Here is a 10,734-nt window from a genome sequence, read left to right as displayed (position 1 = left end):
ATCTCATCTGAAATCCGTTGGATTCCATTTGACGTTTAACCTATGGATTTGACAGTTGAAATCGAGTGGATTTCGTAAATGTAAACCAAGCATAACTCTGCTATCTAAACACGTACATCAACATATGGCCTGTTCCCGTACTTTATAATGTGGTAAAAGTCGTAAACGATTTTTATATAAATTTTGTGTACGGGAACGCAAAATATGTAAAAGTGGTAAAAATTGTAAAAACTTTTTAGTTCTGGAACAGAGCTATAATTGACATCAATGGAAAATTCAAGAGATCGTCTTCAAAATAAATCTCAGAAGGGCGAAATATGTTTTTCAGGAATAAAGATACAGTCATTATACTAGATTTTTTACCAATTTTCACACAAAAGTTTTGGTCCATTTAACCTGATCATCATGTTGAATTGCAAGCTTCGTCTCTGTCATAAACTCAAACTGAACTTAAAATTTCGCGCAGATCGGAAAATTTCGGAAAAGCAAACTTATAATAAATACCCTTTACACACAGTGTGTAGGGTATAAAAAATATAAACCAAAGTAGCGAACATTTTTACGGAAAATCACGAGATGGAAATTCTTAATGGACTAGAGTTATAGGCCATTTAGATATGACCTTTATTTGTAAATCCGGCGATAATCTACCAGATTTTCCATACAAAAATAAATTCTCGTATTGAGTGGATTTGTTTTAAATCCGGCATAAATCATTGTATAAAACTCTAGCTTTGTTCCCGTACTTTTTAATAGTAAGTCCCAATTTACATTAGGCGAGTTTACTTGCGGCAATTGTCAGTTTGTAGGTGAGAGAGGGGGCTGAGAGGCAAAGGGTTACCATATGCCTCACCTCTCTCTCCATCAAACTGACAATTGCCGCAAGTAAACTCGCCTAATGTAAATTGGGACTTAAACTCGTAAAAGAGAGAAAGAGAAAAAAATTGATCACACACAAAAGTTTTTTCAAAAAGTTCAGGAACGCAAAATGGAAAAAACGTCAAAAAAGCTGGAACAAATGTCAAAGTCGGAGTACCAGCCAATCAGACGCCAGCAACCATGTTACTATTTTTTACACATTCAAATTTGTCGAGTAAAAAGTTTTTAATGAGAGCGCCATTTTTGTTTAAAGATAAGTGAATATTTTACAACTTTTTTCATTTCATTTCATTTATTCATTTATTAGTAATACAAAAAGCCTTAAAGGCCAAAACACTAGTATTACATAGCAAAACATTCCTAAATAGAAAAAAACTAACAATAATATGTTATAAATCTCCACTTCATTTTACTTCGTCTTGTTGGGAACAGTTTTTCGGGTAAAATGTGTAAAAGTCGTAAAAACTTTTTAGTTCTGGAACACAGGTTCTGTTTTTTGAAACATTTTGCTAGAAAATACAATAAATGATTTATTATTTGCTCATTAGTTAGCATTAGTAACATAACCCAGCAAAATTTATTTGAAGTTGTTCTATGTGAAATAGTGATTGCATAGTTTTCTTGAAGCAGTTCATGCGGAGTCGTGAAAAATTCACTCCATTTATTACATTTTTGAAGCAATAGCGTAGAGATCCCTACAAGTTTTTCGATCCATACAGACACCGACTTTTTTTATACCCTCCACCATAGTATGGAGGGTATATTAAGTTTGTTTTTCCGTTTGTAACGCATTGAAATACTCATTTGCGACCCTATAAAGTATATATATTCTTGATCAGGGAAAAATTCTAAGTCGATCTGAGCACGTCCGTCCGTCCGTCCGTCCGTCTGTGGTAATCACTCTAGCATCCACAAAAATGGAGATAGGACGCTGAAATTTTGGGAAAATGCGTCTTTTGTTTGCAGGCAGGTCAAGTTCGATGATGGGCTATATCGGTCCACGTTTTGGTATAGCCCCCATATAACTGTACCCCCCGATTTACGATATTTTGACGTTTTTAGCTACATTTTCAGACCGATTTGGCTATAATTTGACATTTAAGGTTCTTAAGTGTCAATAAACATATATAACAAAACTTGTGGACATAGGTCCACGTTTTGGTGTAGCCCCCATATAACGGTACCCCCCGATTTGCGGTATTTTGACGTTTTTAGCTACATTTTTAGACCGATTTAGCTATAATTTGACATTTAGAGTTCCTAAGTATAAATAAACTTATATAACAAAAGTTGTGGACATAGGTCCACGTTTTGGTATAGCCCCCATATAACGGTACCCCCCGATTTGCGGTATTTTGACGTTTTTAGCTACATTTTCAGACCGATGTAGCTAAAATTTGACATTTAGGGTTCTTATGTGTTAATAAACTTATATAACAAAAGTTGTGGACATAGGTCCACGTTTTGGTATAGCCCCCATATAACGGTACCCCCCGATTTACGGTATTTTGACGGTTTTAGCTACATTTTCAGACCGACTTAGCTATATTTTGACATTAAGGGTTCTTAAATGTCAATAAACTTATATAACAAAAGTTGTGGACCTAGGTCCACGTTTTGGTATAGCCCCCATATAACAGTACCCCCGATTTACGGCATTTTGACGTTTTTATCTACATGTTCAGACCGATTTAGCTATCAATTGACATTTAGGGTTCTTAAATGTCAATAAACCTTTATAACTAGTGGACATAGGTCCATGTTTTGGAATAGCCCCCATATAACGTTACACCCCGATTTCAGGTATTTTGAGAATTTTACCTACAAGTTTTAACCGAATTATCTGTAATTTGAACATTTGAAATTCTTAGTGGTCACCACACCTCTCCACCAAAAATTGTCAAGAAAGCCCCCATATAACGGTACCTCCCGATTTTCAGTAATTTGATGATTTTACCTACAATATAAAACCGAACTAGCAGTAATTTGACATTTGAAGTTCTTAGTGGTCACAACACCTCTCCATCAAAAATTTTCAACATAGGTCCATGTTCGGATATAGCTCCCATGTAACGGTACCTCCCAATTTTCAGTAATTTGGCAATTTTAGCTACAATTTTTAACAGAACTAACTGTAATTTGACATTTGAAGGTTGTAGTGGTCACCACACATCTGCATCAGCAATTTTCAACATAGCCCCAATATAACGATACTTTCCGATTTTCGGTACTTTGAGGATTTTACTTAAAATGTTTAACCGAACGTAGGTCCATGTTTTTGTATAGCCACAAAACAAACCTCCCGATTTTCCGTACCTTAGCTTTATTTTTTGGACGAACTTTCTGTAATTTGTTCATTTAAGTTCATATTTTCGTATAGCCCAGATACCTCCGAACTAGCTGTTAATGACATTTAAAGTTCCCACGTTATGTACCGATTTTCGATATTTTGAGAATTCTAGCTAATTTTTTTAACCGAATTAGGAGCTATTTGACATTAAATGCTCCCATCAAAAACTGTCAACATAGGCCCATGTTTTATTATAACCCCTATATAACAGTACCTCCCAATTTCTAGCCCACCAAAAATTGTCAACAGTTAGATAAAAAAGAACCTCCCGAATGAAGCATTTTATGTACATTATCTGACATATTAACGTACTCACTTAAAGTTGGGGACAGGAATGAATATTTTATGGTGGAGGGTATGAAAAGTTCGGCCCGGCCGAACTTAATGCTTTTTTACTTGTTTATTTCTTCAAAAGATAAAAGGAGTACATTTTTAACATTTTTTTATAAATTAAAAAATACAATTTTTGCGGTAATCGACGAGTGTAGAATGATTGGAGTGGATTTGGAGTCCTTGTCGAAAGCTGAGCTGGTGATAAGAAGACAAAATAAAACAAGTGAGCAAAGGCTATAGTTGGAACGGGGCCGACCATGTGATACCCTACACCACTTGCTTTGTATATACCCCTTATAGACTCTGAGATATTTGCTTTGGAATAAAATGTTGACTTTTTCTCCAAATAAATTTTTTGCTCATTCCGACCCCTAAATATTATCCGACCATGACCAAAATCTATAGGCTTCTTCTCCTGTGAAACCCCCACTAACCCTCGAAATTTCGTGACGATCCGATCAAAATTGCGACCTGTAGCGTGATTTCCCAAAAAAAAAAAAAAAAAAAAAATGGAAAAATGGGATGTATTACCGACTATTGCGATATCGCCGTTAGTAGGTCACCTACGCCGACGTAGTTTGCACCATAGTAAGGATGGGATATACTACTTTCATAGTCAGGCTTTGGTTTTGGAAATTCCCCAACCAAAGCTGTGATATTCGTCATTATTATTAAAATCGCAAAAATGAAAATTTGGGTTTTATTTGCTACTATTGTGATATCTTCGTTGTTTGATCACCTACGAGAACCTACTTTACATCATTAGAAAGGTGATATTTTATACTTTCATTGTCAGGATGTGCTTTTGGTATATCCCATATAGAAGCTGAGACATTCGCTTTGGAAAAAACGTTGTCTTTTTATGCAAATAAGTTTTTTGCCTATTACGACCCCTAAATATTATTCGACCATCAGCAAAATCAATAGGCTTTTTCAACTGTGAGACCCCCATTAACCCTAAAATTTTCGTGACGATCCGATCAAAATTGCGACCTGTGGCGTGGTTTCCAAAAAAGTAGAAAAATGGGATGTATTACCGACTATTGCGATATCTCCGTTATTTGGTTACCTACGCCGACCTAGTTTGCATCATTGTAAAGACGGGATTTTCTACTTTTATAGTCAGGCTTTGCTTTTGGAAAGTTTTCAACCAAAGCTGTGATATTCGTCAAAATAATTAAAATCGCAAAAATGAAAATTGGGGGTTTATTTGCTACTATTGTGATATCTTCGTTGTTTACATCATTAGAAAGGTGATATTTTCTACTATCATTGTCAGGTTTTGCTTTTGTAATAACCCATATAGAAGCTGAGATATTCGCTTTGGAAAAAAACGTTGTCTTTTTATCCACCTAAGTTTTTTGCCCTTTCCGACCCCTAAATATTATCCGACCATCACCAAACTCAATAGGCTTCTTCCCCTCCGGGACCCCCATCAGCGTCCAAAATTTCGTGACGATCCGATCAAAATTGCGACCTGTAGCGTGATTACAAGGTTTAGATGGACAGACGGACAGACGGACGGACGGACACATATAGAAGCTGAGATATTCGATTTGGAAAAAAACGTTGTCTTTTTATCCACCTAAGTTTTTTGCCCTTTCCGACCCCTAAATATTATCCGACCATCACCAAACTCAATAGGCTTCTTCCCCTCCGGGACCCCCATCAGCGTCCAAAATTTCGTGACGATCCGATCAAAATTGCGACCTGTAGCGTGATTACAAGGTTTAGATGGACAGACGGACAGACGGACGGACGGACGGACTGACGGACGGACACCCATAGCCAGATCGACTCAGCTCGTCGAGACATTCATTTTGGTATATATCAGTATGGGTCTACGACCATTATTTCGATGCGTTACAAACTTTTTGGCCAAAACCAACTTATAATACCCTCCCCACATAGTGGTGTAGGGTATAAAAACATATCGTGTAAAGTACCCATTAGTTTTTTCGCCGTTTACTGCCAGACCAACTTTAGCAGATTCTCTTTCGACTTTTGAAAAGGTGTCAGTTACTTCCTTTACCGATCGACCCATGATGTCAATGTCGTCGGCATAAGCCAGTAACATATGGCTGTTCGTGTATATCGTTCCATATCTTTTGACCTTCGCGTCTCGTATGACCTTTTCCAGCAGGATGTTGAATAGATAGAATTGATCTGCATTTCTTGGGTCTTTTCCGGGATTTGTCTCAAGGTAAATATCTGGTCAATGGTGGATTTGCCCTTTTGACACTTTTACCATTAAAAAATTACTGCAACGAAGCTATTGTCATGTACGGTGTGCCCTAATGGGTACTTTACACGATACGTTTTTTTCATATGAGTTGTCATGTTTTATATACAAAATGTATATGCAAAATGGCAACAAACATATATAAAATAACATATGGTGTAAACTACTCATAACTTTAAATGAAAAATGCTTACACCTTATGTCAACAGTTCGCGAATTCTTAAAGGGTGAAACTCGGATTCATCGATTGCAAAAGTTTTTTTTACCGTATATAGTACGTCTCCATATAAGTAGATTAAAGAGCAGTACACATTGTCAGTTTTGAATGTCGATATTTCGCAGTTATCGATAACTGTCCAACCGTCCAGCAACCACAAAACATTTTGTGGTTGCATGATGAATGACAAAAATGAACGGCCACACTAGCAAGCACCAACAAAGCTGTCATTCAAAACTGGCAATGTGTACTCAGCTTTAGTAAATGCACTGCATTTCAAATGTTATAGTAAGTTTACATATAACCGGATTTAAACCAACTGGGATTATAGTACGTTTATATATAAACGGATTTAACAAACCTTTGTGTATACGTCAAATAAATCCTCATTAAGAAGATTATCCCTGCAAAAGGCCATAATATAAACATGGCTTAACATTGCGTATAGGTCAAATAAGTTCTCAGAAGACTCACACTAGAGTGACTTCAATGAAATAATTTTATGAAATTAGGCGTTCTTAGATCGAGTTCCACACTGCATAAATATTATAAAATTACTTTAGTGTGGAACTCGACCTAAGAACGCATAATTTCATGAAATTGTTTCAATAAAATCACTCTAGTGTGGACCGGGACTAAAGAAGGTAAACCTAGCAACAAACTCTAATGTAAGTATGGCATTAGTTCGATGAGTTACAAACGTATAACGTATTTGTACGATACGTTTGTCAATAACCAAACACCTCATGATGGAATGGTTTTCCTATTGAACAGTAGATGGCGCAGCCAAAACAAGTTTATGTCCCACGGAATAACGACAAACATTGATAATGCAGTTTTTCATGGTAATACAGTTTATATTCTTTGCTACAGGGTGTTTCCAAATAGTTATTTCTTAAATTGGAACATGTTCAGTATAACGGTAAACATTAGGTGTACCTTTTTACTTACTAAATTTTACTGAGTAAATTACTCTCAGTAACTTTTAGCAAGTTTTCAATGATACATTTGTCAAAAAATGTGTAAAAGGACAAGATTCAGTAACATTTCGTAACAATTATTAAAAAATTATCATAAAAAGACACAGCTATTATATATACAAAACGAGTATTGTTTTACCTTCTTCGAATTTGGATTTGATTGTTATTATATTAATGAAAGTTTCAAATATAGGACTATAGAGTAGTCGACGGCAACTATGTTTATATGTTCAGCTTATTCTCCTACGTTTAATGCATTTATTAAGAATATTTGAAAAACCACAATGACCTAATTAAGCAATAAACAATACAGCCGTTTATCTTATTAATGGCTCAATTGTAGCCAATTTGACTCCAATAATTCCCCAGCTCCGTTAATGCATATCAAATAAAAAAACTTTTTAATTTGGTTTATTATTTCTTTTTTATTTATTTTCATTTCACTATTTTGTATTCATGTTTTTGTTTTGTTTTGATGTTTCTTCTTTTTTTTTATTAATTTTTCACATTGTCATCATCAGTATTATTAATTTTTTTATTCCATTTTTTTTTATTTTATTATTAACTATAACTTTGTTATTCGAACTTATTAGCCTAAATGGTATGGGTTTCTTCTTCTTTTTTTCTGTTTATCTTTTTATTTGTATAATATTTGAATGTTGTTATGTATGCATTTATGTTTATTGTTCGTTTTTTTTTTGCTGTTGTATATAATCATTAGTTGGATTTTGTTGATTGTAAAATCAAATTTGAACCAATTTATTTTTTATATTAACAATTAAATATGAATATGTATAAATATTTATGTCTGAATGTATTAATGCGTGTATGTGAGAGTCATTTATTTGTTCAGATGAGTAAAAATATAATTGAGCATTTCATTTACGTTGTAGTTATGGTTTTTTGTTTGTTGTTATTTGATGTTTGGTTATAGATTGATGAGGAATGAAAGGATTTTTAAAGGGGAGTATGGAAATTAGTATAAAACTTATAAATATTTAATATAACAAAATAACTAAGTATTATTTATTTTTGTTTTTTTTTTTTTCAATTATATATGTTTAATATTAATATGGTTTACACTGTATTATACTATGAATTTTAGTTTTATTATATTTTTTTATATTTAACTATTTAATAATATTTTGGGTTTTTTTAGAAAATATTTTTCGTTTTATTCTTTGTTTTGTGTTTAACAGGGTATCTGATTTATCCTAATGTTGTTTTTAGTTTGTTTTTTAAACAGTTTTCTTTTTTGCTAAGATCTTAGTATATTATTTTTTAAAGGTTTTTCAGATTTTCGATTTGTTGCCATAATATTTTTTCAGTTAGTGTTTATTTTGTTAATACAAGGGGAGTCCACTTATGTGATATATAGTGTTTGTTTTTGTTTTCTATAATTATCTTAACATAAATATATAACAGTTTCAATTTATATTTTATTTACATACACATAATGCGACATGGCGCCCAACGTTTTTGTTACGCACATGTTTTTTGTTTTGTTTTATAAAAGAGTTTATTTAATTTTATTTTGCTACACAAACACATTTTTTTAGTTTTTTACAGTTTTGAAAAGTGTTTTTTCTCTCTCTTATGTAATTTTTTTCATATTAGGAAATTTAGGATTTTTAGTTATATTTTCTAGTCTCTATATTATAGTTCCTTAAAAGTTATATAACCGCTTATAGTTTATTTTTAATTACAGAGAAAATAAAACATATATTTTTATTATTAATATAAGATTAAGTTATATATGCATTTATAGATCTCAGGATTAAATTTCGTTTGAGATATCAACAAATTTATCAAAAAATGCTTAAATTTCTATATAAGTTTTCTATAGAAAATTTATCGAGAAACGATAAGTTTTCTATAGAAAATTTATCGAGAAACGATAAGTTTTCTATAGAAAATTTATCGAGAAACGATAAGTTTTCTATAGAAAATTTATCGAGAAACGATAAGTTTTCTATAGAAAATTTATCGAGAAACGATAAGTTTTCTATAGAAAATTTATCGAGAAACGATAAGTTTCCTATAGAAAATTTATCGAGAAACGATAAGTTTTCTATAGAAAATTTATCGAGAAACGATAAGTTTTCTATAGAAAATTTATCGAGAAACGATAAGTTTTCTATAGAAAATTTATCGAGAAACGATAAGTTTTCTATAGAAAATTTATCGAGAAACGATAAGTTTTCTATAGAAAATTTATCGAGAAACGATAAGTTTTCTATAGAAAATTTATCGAGAAACGATAAGTTTTCTATAGAAAATTTATCGAGAAACGATAAGTTTTCTATAGAAAATTTATCGAGAAACGATAAGTTTTCTATAGAAAATTTATCGAGAAACGATAAGTTTTCTATAGAAAATTTATCGAGAAACGATAAGTTTCCTATAGAAAATTTATCGAGAAACGATAAGTTTTCTATAGAAAATTTATCGAGAAACGATAAGTTTTCTATAGAAAATTTATCGAGAAACGATAAGTTTTCTATAGAAAATTTATCGAGAAACGATAAGTTTTCTATAGAAAATTTATCGAGAAACGATAAGTTTCCTATAGAAAATTTATGGAGAAACGATAAGTTTCCTATAAAAAGTTTATCGAGAAACGATAAGTTTTCTATAGAAAATTCATCGAGAATCGATAAGGTTTCTAGAGAAAATTCATCGAGAATCGATAAGCTTTCTTCATCGAGAATCGATAAGCTTTCCTCATCGAGAATCGATTTCCTCATCGAGAATCGAAAATTTATCGGAAATCGATAGGGTTTCTATAGAAAATTTATCGGAAATCGATAGGGTTTCTATAGAAAATTTATCGAGAAACGATAAGTTTTCTATAGAAAATTTATCGAGAATCGATAAGGTTTCTATAGAAAATTTATCGAGAATCGATAAGGTTTCTATAGAAAATTTATCGAGAATCGATAAGGTTTCTATAGAAAATTTATCGAGAATCGATAAGGATTCTATAGAAAATTTATCGAGAAACGATAAGTTTTCTATAGAAAATTTATCGAGAAACGATAAGTTTTCTATAGAAAATTTATCGAGAAACGATAAGTTTTCTATAGAAAATTTATCGAGAAACGATAAGTTTCCTATAGAAAATTTATCGAGAAACGATAAGTTTTCTATAGAAAATTTATCGAGAAACGATAAGTTTTCTATAGAAAATTTATCGAGAAACGATAAGTTTCCTATAGAAAATTTATCGAGAAACGATAAGTTTTCTATAGAAAATTTATCGAGAAACGATAAGTTTTCTATAGAAAATTTATCGAGAAACGATAAGTTTTCTATAGAAAATTTATCGAGAAACGATAAGTTTTCTATAGAAAATTTATCGAGAAACGATAAGTTTTCTATAGAAAATTTATCGAGAAACGATAAGTTTTCTATAGAAAATTTATCGAGAAACGATAAGTTTTCTATAGAAAATTTATCGAGAAACGATAAGTTTTCTATAGAAAATTTATCGAGAAACGATAAGTTTTCTATAGAAAATTTATCGAGAAACGATAAGTTTTCTATAGAAAATTTATCGAGAAACGATAAGTTTTCTATAGAAAATTTATCGAGAAACGATAAGTTTTCTATAGAAAATTTATCGAGAAACGATAAGTTTTCTATAGAAAATTTATCGAGAAACGATAAGTTTTCTATAGAAAATTTATCGAGAAACGATAAGTTTTCTATAGAAAATTTATCGAGAAACGAT

Source organism: Musca autumnalis, unplaced genomic scaffold (assembly GCF_047663935.1).
Source record: "Musca autumnalis isolate F117 unplaced genomic scaffold, ASM4766393v1 scaffold_1, whole genome shotgun sequence".
Classification (NCBI taxonomy): Eukaryota; Metazoa; Arthropoda; class Insecta; order Diptera; family Muscidae; genus Musca; species Musca autumnalis.
Note: the sequence above shows the minus strand (reverse complement) of the source record.